The sequence below is a fragment of the Orcinus orca genome, chromosome 2, assembly GCF_937001465.1.
Source record: "Orcinus orca chromosome 2, mOrcOrc1.1, whole genome shotgun sequence".
In the NCBI taxonomy this organism is placed as follows: domain Eukaryota; kingdom Metazoa; phylum Chordata; class Mammalia; order Artiodactyla; family Delphinidae; genus Orcinus; species Orcinus orca.
Genome location: NC_064560.1, coordinates 41,974,936 through 41,989,030, shown reverse-complemented (window position 1 = coordinate 41,989,030; position 14,095 = coordinate 41,974,936).

The following is a 14,095-nucleotide window of genomic DNA, read 5'->3' as shown; positions in this document are numbered from 1 at the left end:
CTATTACATATTTGGCTTATGGAACGGTATCTGTGCTCATTTCAATCTCTGGTTTTATGCAGCACTCCAACTCACCTTTCCCCTTAAGCAAGCATAAGTTGGTTTTCTACATTTGAGACCCTGTTCTGTTTTGTAATTCAGTTCCTGTGTAGACAAGTTTACATTCCGTGTATTAGTGATATCTTATGATGTTTCTTTTTCTGTGTGACTTATTTCACTTAGAATCATCGTACCTGAATCCACTCATTATGCTGCTACGGGCCTGATGACATAGATTTCATTGCTGAGTGATATTGCATTGTACGTAAGTACCACAAATTCTTTATCCATTTTTCGCTTTCTGTGATATTGAACTTGTACCGTAAACGAGGTTCTTGTAAACAGAGCCGTCCCAAACTTTGGGGTGGCTGTGCCTTTTTGATTTTAATTTCCCTAAGCTATAGGACCATAAGTGGAAGTGCCCTAGGCTCTGTTGCTTTGTTTTCTAGATGTTTCAGGAAACACCATACACTTCTCCAGAGTGGCTGTTGGCAATTTACATCCCGCCCATCAGCATAACAAGGCTCCCAGTTCTCCATGGCCTGTCCTGCCTTTCTGGATTTTACACTTTTTTCAGATGGCCCTTTTGACCGGGGGGAAGTGAGACTTCATTTTAGTGCAGATTTCCTTTGCAAGCTTGCTTGGTTGGCTAAAAATTGCGTATGCGTTTTTTCCTTAATATATTCAGGACAAAACGCATACGCCCTTTTTGGCAAAGTGCATCATTGTGGACGTTCTGCCTCTTTTCCTATGCTTTACATGCAATTCCAGTCTACCTCCTGAAATCGGTTTCCTGCAATTCTGCTCCACTTTCAAGTCCTCTTGGCAGCCTTACTTGAATATATTTTTGGATGATAGCTGTCATTTATAACTCTGCAGGTTTGTGAATTACAGTGCCCCTGAGCTCCTTTCTTCAACTCGCTTTCTTGTGAGCTGGCCGCAACACCGCAGGATTGCTTCAGGCCCTAGTGTGGTTCCGGCACGGCATGCTGAGCCTTTGGTTAATTCCAATTCCTGGTGGGAAATGAGCCTTAAATTTGCTGGTCCAGAAACCTCCAGCTAGTCTCTCATTGGTTCTCCCTATTCCTGTTCATCTTACGCAGAAATTGCAAACTGGGCCAAACAGGAGGTTAAAGGCACTGACTCTCCAAGTGGGGAGAGTGTTAGTAAAGCGTCTGGAATGTTGCACCCGAGTACCAGGGGACAAAAACTGAGACACATTTGAACACATTTCCCGATCACACGGTGGATCATACTCTGGGTTCCACATGCATGTTTTAGCTGAAGGAAGAATCCCTTAAACCTGGAGAGCTGAGCCCCATGGAATGGGTACCATGCAATATGACTTCAAAGGGTCTGCATTTGCTCACCGAACCTCACCAATCCTATCACTGCTGCGTTTATGCTGCTGTACACACACTTGATTCTCTTTCGGAGACATAGAAATCCATAGGTTTTAAGATACTTACTAGTCAGGTATATTCTTAGGCGTTTAATATGGGGTGTTGAGTCCACTTCGTTGAGCAAGGAGTAGCTCTTGTCTATTACATATTTGGCTTATGGAACGGTATCTGTGCTCATTTCAATCTCTGGTTTTATGCAGCACCCCAACTCACCTTTCCCCTTCAGCAAGCATAAGTTGGTTTTCTACATTTGAGACCCTGTTCTGTTTTGTAATTCAGTTCCTGTGTAGCCAAGTTTACATTCCGTGTATTAGTGATATCTTATGATGTTTCTTTTTCTGTGTGACTTATTTCACTTAGAATCATCGTACCTGAGTCCACTCATTATGCTGCTACGTGCCTGATGACATAGATTTCATTGCTGAGTGATATTGCATTGTACGTAAGTACCACAAATTCTTTATCCATTTTTCGCTTTCTGTGATATTGAACTTGTACCGTAAACGAGGTTCTTGTAAACAGAGCCGTCCCAAACTTTGGGGTGGCTGTGCCTTTTTGATTTTAATTTCCCTAAGCTATAGGACCATAAGTGGAAGTGCCCTAGGCTCTGTTGCTTTGTTTTCTAGATGTTTCAGGAAACACCATACACTTCTCCAGAGTGGCTGTTGGCAATTTACATCCCGCCCATCAGCATAACAAGGCTCCCAGTTCTCCATGGCCTGTCCTACCTTTCTGGATTTTACAGTTTTTTCAGATGGCCCTTTTGACCGGGGGGAAGTGAGACTTCATTTTAGTGCAGATTTCCTTTGCAAGCTTGCTTGGTTGGCTAAAAATTGCGTATGCGTTTTTTCCTTAATATATTCAGGACAAAATGCATACGCCCTTTTTGGCCAAGTGCATCATTGTGGACGTTCTGCCTCTTTTCCTATGCTTTACATGCAATTCCAGTCTACTTCCTGAAATCGGTTTCCTGCAATTCTGCTCCACTTTCAAGTCCTCTTGGCAGCCTTACTTGAATATATTTTTGGATGATAGCTGTCATTTATAACTCTGCAGGTTTGTGAATTACAGTGCCCCTGAGCTCCTTTCTTCAACTCGCTTTCTTGTGAGCTGGCCGCAACACCACAGGATTGCTTCAGGCCCTAGTGTGGTTCCGGCACGGCATGCTGAGCCTTTGGTTAATTCCAATTCCTGGTGGGAAATGAGCCTTAAATTTGCCGGTCCAGAAACCTCCAGCTAGTCTCTCATTGGTTCTCCCTATTCCTGTTCATCTTACGCAGAAATTGCAAACTGGGCCAAACAGGAGGTTAAAGGCACTGACTCTCCAAGTGGGGAGAGTGTTAGTAAAGCGTCTGGAATGTTGCACCCGAGTACCAGGGGACAAAAACTGAGACACATTTGAACACATTTCCCGATCACATGGTGGATCATACTCTGGGATCCACATGCATGTTTTAGCTGAAGGAAGAATCCCTTAAACCTGGAGAGCTGAGCCCCATGGAATGGGTACCATGCAATATGACTTCAAAGGGTCTGCATTTGCTCACCGAACCTCACCAATCCTATCACTGCTGCATTTATGCTGCTGTACACACACTTGATTCTCTTTCGGAGACATAGAAATCCATAGGTTTTAAGATACTTACTAGTCAGGTATATTCTTAGGCGTTTAATATGGGGTGTTGAGTCCACTTCGTTGAGCAAGGAGTAGCTCTTGTCTATTACATATTTGGCTTATGGAACGGTATCTGTGCTCATTTCAATCTCTGGTTTTATGCAGCACCCCAACTCACCTTTCCCCTTAAGCAAGCATAAGTCGGTTTTCTACATTTGAGACCCTGTTCTGTTTTGTAATTCAGTTCCTGTGTAGCCAAGTTTACATTCCGTGTATTAGTGATATCTTATGATGTTTCTTTTTGTGTGACTTATTTCACTTAGAATCATCGTACCTGAGTCCACTCATTATGCTGCTACGTGCCTGATGACATAGATTTCATTGCTGAGTGATATTGCATTGTACGTAAGTACCACAACTTCTTTATCCATTTTTCGCTTTCTGTGATATTGAACTTGTACCGTAAACGAGGTTCTTGTAAACAGAGCCGTCCCAAACTTTGGGGTGGCTGTGCCTTTTTGATTTTAATTTCCCTAAGCTATAGGACCATAAGTGGAATTGCCCTAGGCTCTGTTGCTTTGTTTTTTAGATGTTTCAGGAAACACCATACACTTCTCCAGAGTGGCTGTTGGCAATTTACATCCCGCCCATCAGCATAACAAGGCTCCCAGTTCTCCATGGCCTGTCCTGTCTTTCTGGATTTTACACTTTTTTCACATGGCCCTTTTGACCGGGGGGAAGTGAGACTTCATTGTAGTGCAGATTTCCTTTGCAAGCTTCCTTGGTTGGCCAAAAAGGGCGTATGTGTTTTTTCCTGAATATATTCAGGAATAAACGCATACGCCCTTTTTGGCCAAGTGCATCATTGTGGACGTTCTGCCTCTTTTCCTATGCTTTACATGCAATTCAGTCTACCTCCTGAAATCGGTTTCCTGCAATTCTGCCCCGCTTTCAAGTCCTCTTGGCAGCCTTACTTCAATATATTTTTGGACGATAGCTGTCATTTATAACTCTGCAGATTTGTGAATTACAGTGCACCTGAGCTCCTTTCTTCAACTCGCTTTCTTGTGAGCTGGTCGCAACACTGCAGGATTGCTACAGGCCCTAGTGTGGTTCCAGCATGGCACACTGAGCCTTTGGTTAATTCCTCTTCCTGGTGGGAAATGAGAGTTAAATTTGCCGGTCCAGACACCTCCAGCTAGTCTCTCATTGGTTCTCCCTATTCCTGTTCATCTTACGCAGAAATTGCAAACTGGCCCAAACAGGAGGTTAAAGGCACTGACTCTCCAAGTGGGGAGAGTGTTAGTAAAGTGTCTGGAATGTTGCACCCGAGTACCAGGGGACAAAAACTGAGACACATTTGAACACGTTTCCTGATCACACGGTGGATCATACTCTGGGTTCCACATGCATGTTTTAGCTGAAGGAAGAATCCCTTAAACCTGGAGAGTTGAGACCCATGGAATGGGTACCATGCAATATGACTTCAAAGGGTCTGCATTTGCTCACCGAACCTCACCAATCCTATCACTGCTGCGTTTATGCTGCTGTACACACGCTTGATTCTCTTTCGGAGACATAGAAATCCATAGGTTTTAAGATACTTACTAGTCAGGTATATTCTTAGGCGTTTAATATGGGGTGTTGAGTCCACTTCGTTGAGCAAGGAGTAGCTCTTGTCTATTACATATTTGGCTTATGGAACGGTATCTGTGCTCATTTCAATCTCTGGTTTTATGCAGCACTCCAACTCACCTTTCCCCTTAAGCAAGCATAAGTTGGTTTTCTACATTTGAGACCCTGTTCTGTTTTGTAATTCAGTTCCTGTGTAGCCAAGTTTACATTCCGTGTATTAGTGATATCTTATGATGTTTCTTTTTCTGTGTGACTTATTTCACTTAGAATCATCGTACCTGAATCCACTCATTATGCTGCTACGAGCCTGATGACATAGATTTCATTGCTGAGTGATATTGCATTGTACGTAAGTACCCCAACTACTTTATCCATATTTCGCTTTCTGTGATATTGAACTTGTACCGTAAATGACGTTCTTGTAAACAGAGCCGTCCCAAACTTTGGGGTGGCTGTGTCTTTTTGATTTTAATTTCCCTAAGCTATAGGACCATAAGTGGAAGTGGCCTAGGCTCTGTTGCTTTGTTTTTTAGATGTTTCAGGAAACACCATACACTTCCCCAAAGTGGCTGTTGGCAATTTACATCCCGCCCATCAGCATAACAAGGCTCCCAGTTCTCCGTGGTCTGTCCTGCCTTTCTGGATTTTACACTTTTTTCAGATGGCCCTTTTGACCGGGGGGCAGTGAGACTTCATTGTAGTGCAGATTTCCTTCGCAAGCTTGCTTGGTTGGCGAAATAGTGCGTATGCGTTTTTTTCTGAATATATTCAGGAAAAAACGCATATGCCCCTTTGGCCAAGTGCATCATTTTGGACGTTCTGCCTCTTTTCCTATGCTTTACATGCAATTCCAGTCTACCTCCTGAAATCGGTTTCCTGCAATTCTGCCCCGCTTTCAAGTCCTCTTGGCAGCCTTACTTCAATATATTTTTGGACGATAGCTGTCATTTATAACTCTGCAGGTTTGTGAATTACAGTGCCCCTGAGCTCCTTTTTTCAACTCGCTTTCTTGTGAGCTGGCAGCAACACTGCAGGATTGCTTCAGGCCCTAGTGTGGCTCCAGCACGGCACACTGAGCCTTTGGTTAATTCCACTTCCTGGTGGGAAATGAGAGTTAAATTTGCCCGTCCAGACACCTCCAGTTAGTCTCTCATTGGTTCTCCCTATTCCCGTTCATTTTCCGCAGAAATTGCAAACTGGGCCAAACAGGAGGTTAAAGGCACTGACTCTCCAAGTGGGGACAGTGTTAGTAAAGCCTCTGGAATGTTGCACCCGAGTACCAGGGGACAAAAACTGAGACACATTTGAACACGTTTCCCGATCACACGGTGGATCATACTCTGGGTTCCACATGCATGTTTTAGCTGAAGGAAGAATCCCTTAAACCTGGAGAGTTGAGACCCATGGAATGGGTACCATGCAATATGACTTCAAAGGGTCTGCATTTGCTCACCGAACCTCACCAATCCTATCACTGCTGCGTTTATGCTGCTGTACACACGCTTGATTCTCTTTCGGAGACATAGAAATCCATAGGTTTTAAGACACTTACTAGTCAGGTATATTCTTAGGCGTTTAATATGGGGTGTTGAGTCCACTTCATTGAGCAAAGAGTAACTCTTGTCTATTACATATTTGGCTTATGGAACGGTATCTGTGCTCATTTCAATCTCTTGTTTTATGCAGCACTCCAACTCACCTTTCCCCTGAAGCAAGCATAAGTAGGTTTTCTACATTTGAGACCCCGTTCTGTTTTGTAATTCAGTTCCTGTGTAGCCAAGTTTGCATTCCGTGTATTAATGATATCTTATGATGTTTCTTTTTCTCTGTGACTTATTTCATTTAGAATCATCGTACCTGAATCCACTCATTATGCTGCTACGGGCCTGATGACATAGATTTCATTGCTGAGTGATATTGCATTGTACGTAAGTACCAGAACTTCTTTATCCATTTTTCGCTTTCTGTGATATTGAACTTGTACCGTAAACGAGGTTCTTGTAAACAGAGCCGTCCCAAACTTTGGGGTGGCTGTGTCTTTTTTATTCTAATTTCCCTAAGCTATAGGACCATAAGTGGAAGTGCCCTAGGCTCTGTTGCTTTGTTTTTTAGATGTTTCAGGAAACACCATACACTTCTCCAGAGTGGCTGTTGGCAATTTACATCCCACCCATCAGCATAACCAGGCTCCCAGTTCTCCATGGCCTGTCCTGCCTTTCTGGATTTTACACTTTTTTCAGATGGCCCTTTTGAGCGGGGGGAAGTGAGACTTCATTGTAGTGCAGATTTCCTTTGCAAGCTTGCTTGGTTGGCCAAAAAGTGCGTATGCGTTTTTTCCCGAATATATTCAGAAAAAACGCATACGCCCTTTTTGGCCAAGTGCATCATTGTGGACGTTCTGCCTCTTTTCCTATGCTTTACATGCAATTCCAGTCTACCTCCTGAAATCGGTTTCCTGCAATTCTGGCCCGCTTTCAAGTCCTCTTGGCAGCCTTACTTCAATATATTTTTGGACGATAGCTGTCATTTATAACTCTGCAGGTTAGTGAATGACAGTGCTCCTGAGCTCCTTTCTTCAACTTGATTTCTTGTCAGCTGGCCGCAACACCGCAGGGTTGCTTCAGGCCCTAGTGTGGTTCCAGCACGGCACACTGAGCCTTTGGTTAATTCCTCTTTCTGGTGGGATATGAGAGTTAAATTTGCCCGTCCAGACACCTCCAGCTAGTCTCTCATTGCTTCTCCCTATTCCTATTCATTTTCCGCAGAAATTGCAAACTGGGCCAAACAGGAGGTTAAAGGCACTGACTCTCCAAGTGGGGAGAGTGTTAGTAAAGCGTCGGGAATGTTGCACCCGAGTACAAGGGGACAAAAACTGAGCCACATTTGAACACGTTTCCCGATCACACAGTGGATCATACTTTGGGTTCCACATGCATGTTTTAGCTGAAAGAAGAATCCCTTAAACCTGGAGAGTTGAGATCCATGGAATGGGTACCATGCAATATGACTTCATACTCTGGGATCCACATGCATGTTTTAGCTGAAAGAAGAATCCCTTAAACCTGGAGAGTTGAGACCCATGGAATGGGTACCATGCAATATGACTTCAAAGGGTCTGCATTTGCTCACCGAACCTCACCAATCCTATCACTGCTGCGTTTATGCCGCTGTACACACGCTTGAATCTCTTTTGGAGACATATAAATCCATACGTTTTAAGATTCTTACTAGTCAGGTATAATCTTAGGTGTTTAATATGGGGTGTTGAGTCCACTTCGTTGAGCAAGGAGTAGCTCTTGTCTATTACATATTTGGCTTATGGAACGGTATCTGTGCTCATTTCAATCTCTGGTTTTATGCAGCACCCCAACTCACCTTTCCCCTTAAGCAAGCATAAGTTGGTTTTCTACATTTGAGACCCTGTTCTGTTTTGTAATTCAGTTCCTGTGTAGCCAAGTTTACATTCCGTGTAGTAGTGATATTTTATGATGTTTCTTTTTCTGTGTGACTTATTTCACTTAGAATCATCGTACCTGAATCCACTCATTATGCTGCTACGGGCCTGATGACATAGATTTCATTGCTGAGTGATATTGCATTATACGTAAGTACCACAACTTCTTTATCCATTTTTCGCTTTCTGTGATATTGAACTTGTACCGTAAATGAGGTTCTTGTAAACAGAGCCGTCCCAAACTTTGGGGTGGCTGTGTCTTTTTGATTTTAATTTCCCTAAGCTATAGGACCATAAGTGGAAGTGGCCTAGGCTCTGTTGCTTTGTTTTTTAGATGTTTCAGGAAACACCATACACTTCTCCAGAGTGGCTGTTGGCAATTTCCATCCCGCCCATCAGCATAACAAGGCTCCCAGTTCTCCATGGCCTGTCCTGCCTTTCTGGATTTTACACTTTTTTCAGATGGCCCTTTTGACCGGGGGGCAGTGAGACTTCATTGTATCTAGATTTCCTTTGCAAGCTTGCTTCGTTGGCCAAAAAGTGCGAATGCGTTTTTTCCTGAATATATTCAGGAAAAAACGGATACGCCCTTTTTGGCCAAGTGCATCATTGTGGACGTTCTGCCTCTTTTCCTATGCTTTACATGCAATTCCAGTCTACCTCCTGAAATAGGTTTCCTGCAATTCTGCCCCGCTTTCAAGTTCTCTTGGCAGCCTTACTTCAATATATTTTTGGACGATAGCTGTCATTTATAACTCTGCAGGTTTGTGAATGACAGTGCCCCTGAGCTCCTTTCTTCAACACAGTTTCTTGTGAGCTGGCCGCAACACCGCAGGATTGCTTCAGGCCCTAGTGTGGTTCCGGCATGGCACGCTGTGCCTTTGGTTAATTCCTCTTCCTGGTGGGAAATGAGAGTTAAATTTGCCCGTCCAGACACCTCCAGCTAGTCTCTCATTGGTTCTCCGTATTCCTGTTCATTTTCTGCAGAAATTGCAAACTGGGCCAAACAGGAGGTTAAAGGCACTGACTCTCCAAGTGGGGAGAGTGTTAGTAAAGCGTCTGGAATATTGCGCCCGTGTACCAGGGGACGAAAACTGAAACACATTTGAAAACGTTTCCCGAATACACGGTGGATCATACTCTGGGTTCCACATGCATTGTTTAGCTGAAGGAAATATCCCTTAAACCTGGAGAGTGGAGACCCATGGAATGGGTACCATGCAATATGACTTCAAAGGGTCTGCATTTGCTCACTGACCTCACCAATCCTATCAGTGCTGCGTTGATGCCGCTGTACACACGCTTGATTCTCTTTCGGAGACATATAAATCCATAGGTTTTAAGATTCTTACTAGTCAGGTATATTCTTAGGCATTTAATATGGGGTGTTGAGTCCACTTCGTTGAGCAAGGAGTAGCTCTTGTCTATTACATATTTGGCTTATGGAACGGTATCTGTGCTAATTTCAATCTCTGGTTTTATGCAGCACCCCAACTCACCTTTCCCCTTAAGCAAGCATAAGTTGGTTTTCTACATTTGAGACCATGTTCTGGTTTGTAATTCAGTTCCTGTGTAGCCAAGTTTACATTCCGTGTAGTAGTGATATATTATGATGATTCTTTTTCTCTGGGACTTATTTCACTTAGAATCATCGTACCTGAATCCACTCATTATGCTGCTACGGGCCTGATGACATAGATTTCATTGCTGAGTGATATTGCATTGTACGTAAGTACCACAACTTCTTTATCCATTTTTCACTTTCTGTGATATTGAACTTGTACCGTAATCGAGGTTCTTGTAAACAGAGCCATCCCAAAATTTGGGGTGGCTTGTCTTTTTGATTTTAATTTCCCTAAGCTGTAGGAACATAAGTGGAAGTGCCCTAGGTTCTGTTGCTTTGTTTTTTAGATGTTTCAGGAAACACCTTACACTTCTCCAGAGTGGCTGTTGGCAATTTACATCCTGCCCATCAGCATGACAAGGCTCCCAGTTCTCCATGGCCTTTCCTGTCTTTCTGGATTTTACATTTTTTTCAGATGGCCCTTTTGACTGGGGGGCAGTGAGACTTCATTTTAGTGCAGATTTCTTTGCAAGCTTGCTTGGTTGGCCAAAAAGAGCGTATGCGTTTTTTTCCTGAATATATTCAGGAAAAACGCATACAGTCTTTTTGGCCAAGTGCATCATTGTGGATCTTCTGCCTCTTTTCCTATGCTTTACATGCAATTCCAGTCTACCTCCTGAAATCGGTTTCCTGCAATTCTGCCCCACTTTCAAGTCCTCTTGGCAGCCTTACTTCAATATATTTTTGGACGATAGCTGTCATTTATAACTCTGCAGGTTTGTGAATTACAGTGCCCCTGAGCTCCTTTCTTCAACGCGCTTTCTTGTGAGCTGGCTGCAACACTGCAGGATTGCTTCAGGCCCTAGTGTGGTTCCGGCATGGCATGTTGAGCCTTTGGTTAATTCCTCTTCCTGGTGGGAAATGAGAGTTAAATTTGCCTGTCCAGACACCTCCAGCTAGTCTCTCATTGGTTCTCCCTATTCCTGTTCTTCTTCCGCAGAAATTGCAAACTGGGCCAAACAGTAGGTTAAAGGCACTGACTCTCCAAGTGGGGAGAGTGTTAGTAAAGCGTCTGGAATGTTGCGCCCGTGTACCAGGGGACGAAAACTGAAACACATTTGAAAACGTTTCCCGAATACACGGTGCATCATACTCTGGGTTCCACATGCATTGTTTAGCTGAAGGAAGAATCCCTTAAACCTGGAGAGTGGAGACCCATGGAATGGGTACCATGCAATATGACTTCAAAGGGTCTGCATTTGCTCACTGACCTCACCAATCCTATCACTGCTGCGTTGATGCCGCTGTACACATGCTTGATTCTCTTTCGGAGACATATAAATCCATAGGTTTTAAGATTCTTACTAGTCAGGTATATTCTTAGGCATTTAATATGGGGTGTTGAGTCCACTTCGTTGAGCAAGGAGTAGCTCTTGTTTATTACATATTTGGCTTATGGAACGGTATCTGTGCTAATTTCAATCTCTGGTTTTATGCAGCACCCCAACTCACCTTTCCCCTTAAGCAAGCATAAGTTGGTTTTCTACATTTGAGACCATGTTCTGGTTTGTAATTCAGTTCCTGTGTAGCCAAGTTTACATTCCGTGTAGTAGTGATATATTATGATGTTTCTTTTTCTCTGGGACTTATTTCACTTAGAATCATCGTACCTGAATCCACTCATTATGCTGCTACGGGTCTGATGACATAGATTTCATTGCTGAGTGATATTGCATTGTACGTAAGTACCACAACTTCTTTATCCATTTTTCGTTTTCTGTGATATTGAACTTGTACCGTAATCGAGGTTCTTGTAAACAGAGCCATCCCAAAATTTGGGGTGGCTTGTCTTTTTGATTTTAATTTCCCTAAGCTGTAGGAACATAAGTGGAAGTGCCCTAGGTTCTGTTGCTTTGTTTTTTAGATGTTTCAGGAAACACCATACACTTCTCCAGAGTGGCTGTTGGTAATTTACATCCTGCCCAGCAGCAAAACAATGCTCCCAGTTCTCCATGGCCTGTCCTGTCTTTCTGGATTTTACATTTTTTTCAGATGGCCCTTTTGACCGGGGGTCAGTGAGACTTCATTTTAGTGCAGATTTCTTTGCAAGCTTGCTTCTTTGGCCAAAAAGAGCGTATGCGTTTTTTTCCTGAATATATTCAGGAAAAGCGCATACGGTCTTTTTGGCCAAGTGCATCATTGTGGACCTTCTGCCTCTTTTCCTATGCTTTACATGCAATTCCAGTCTACCTCCTGAAATCGGTTTCCTGCAATTCTGCCACGCTTTCAAGTCCTCTTGGCAGCCTTACTTCAATATATTTTTGGACGATAGCTGTCATTTATAACTCTGCAGGTTTGTGGATTACAGTGCCCCTGAGCTCCTTCCTTCAACTCGCTTTCTTGTGAGCTAGCCGAAACACCACAGGATTGCTTCAGGCCCTAGTGTGGTTCTGGCATGGCATGCTGAGCCTTTGGTTAATTCCTCTTCCTGGTGGGAAATGAGAGTTAAATTTGCCCGTCCAGACACCTCCAGCTAGTCTCTCATTGGTTCTCCCTATTCCTGTTCATTTTCCGCAGAAATTGCAAACTGGGCCAAACAGGAGGTTAAAGGCACTGTCTCTCCAAGTGGGGAGAGTGTTAATAAAGCGTCTGGAATGTTGCACCCGAGTACCAGGGGACGAAAACTGAGACACATTTGAACACGTTTCCCGATCACACGGTGGATCATACTCTGGGTTCCACATGCATGTTTTAGCTGAAGGAAGAATCCCTTAAACATGGAGAGTTGAGACCCATGGAATGGTACCATGCAATATGACTTCAAAGGGTCTGCATTTGCTCACCGAACCTCACCAATCGTATCACTGCTGCGTTTATGCCGCTGTACACACGCTTGATTCTCTTTCGGAGACATATAAATCCATAGGTTTTAAGATTCTTACTAGTCAGGTATAATCTTAGGCGTTTAATATGGGGTGTTGAGTCCACTTCGTTGAGCAAGGAGTAGCTCTTGTCTATTACATATTTGGCTTATGGAACGGTATCTGTGCTCATTTCAATCTCTGGTTTTATGCAGCACCCCAACTCACCTTTTCCCTTAAGCAAGCATAGGTTGGTTTCTACATTTGAGACCCTGTTCTGTTTTGTAATTCAGTTCCTGTGTAGCCCAGTTTACATTCCGTGTATTAGTGATATCTTATGATGTTTCTTTTTCTGTGTGACTTATTTCACTTAGAATCATCGTACCTGAATCCACTCATTATGCTGCTATGGGCCTGATGACATAGATTTCATTGCTGAGTGATATTGTATTGTACGTAAGTACCACAACTTCTTTATCCATTTTTCGCTTTCTGCCATATTGAACTTGTACCGTAAACGAGGTTCTTGTAAACAGAGCCGTCCCAAACTTTGGGGTGGCTGTGTCTTTTTGATTTTAATTTCTGTAAGCTATAGGACCATAAGTGGAAGTGCCCTAGGCTCTGATGCTTTGTTTTTTAGATGTTTCAGGAAACACCATACACTTCTCCAGAGTGGCTGTTGGCAATTTACATCCCGCCCATCAGCATGACAAGGCTCCCAGTTCTCCATGGCCTGTCCTGCCTTTCTGGATTTTACACTTTTTTCAGATGGCCCTTTTGACCAGGGGGCAGTGAGACTTCATTGTAGTGCAGATTTCCTTTGCAAGCTTGCTTGGTTGGCCAAAAAGGGCGTATGCGTTTTTTCCTGAATATATTCAGGGAAAAACCCATACGCCCTTTTTGGCCAAGTGCATCATTGTGGACGTTCTGCCTCTTTTCCTATGCTTTACATGCAATTCCAGTCTACCTCCTGAAATCGGTTTCCTGCAATTCTGTCCCGCTTTCAAGTCCTCTTGGCAGCATTACTTCAATATATTTTTGGACGATAGCTGTCATTTATAACTCTGCACGTTTGTGAATTACAGTACCCCTGAGCTCCTTTCTTCAACTCGCTTTCTTGTGAGCTGACCGCAACACCGCAGGATTGCTTCAGGCCCTAGTGTGGTTCCGGCATGGCACGCTGAGCCTTTGGTTAATTCCTCTTCCTGGTGGGAAATGAGAGTTAAATTTGCCCGTCCAGACACCTCCAGCTAGTCTCTCATTGGTTCTCCCTATTCCTGTTCATTTTCCGCAGAAATTGCAAACTGGGCCAAACAGGAGGTTAAAGGCACTGACTCTCCAAGTGGGGAGAGTGTTAATAAAGCGTCTGGAATGTTGCACCCGAGTACCAGGGGACGAAAACTGAGACACATTTGAACACGTTTCCTGATCACACGGTTTATCATACTCTGGGTTCCACATGCATGTTTCAGGTGAAGGAAGAATCCCTTAAACCTGGAGAGTTGAGACCCATGGAATGGGTAC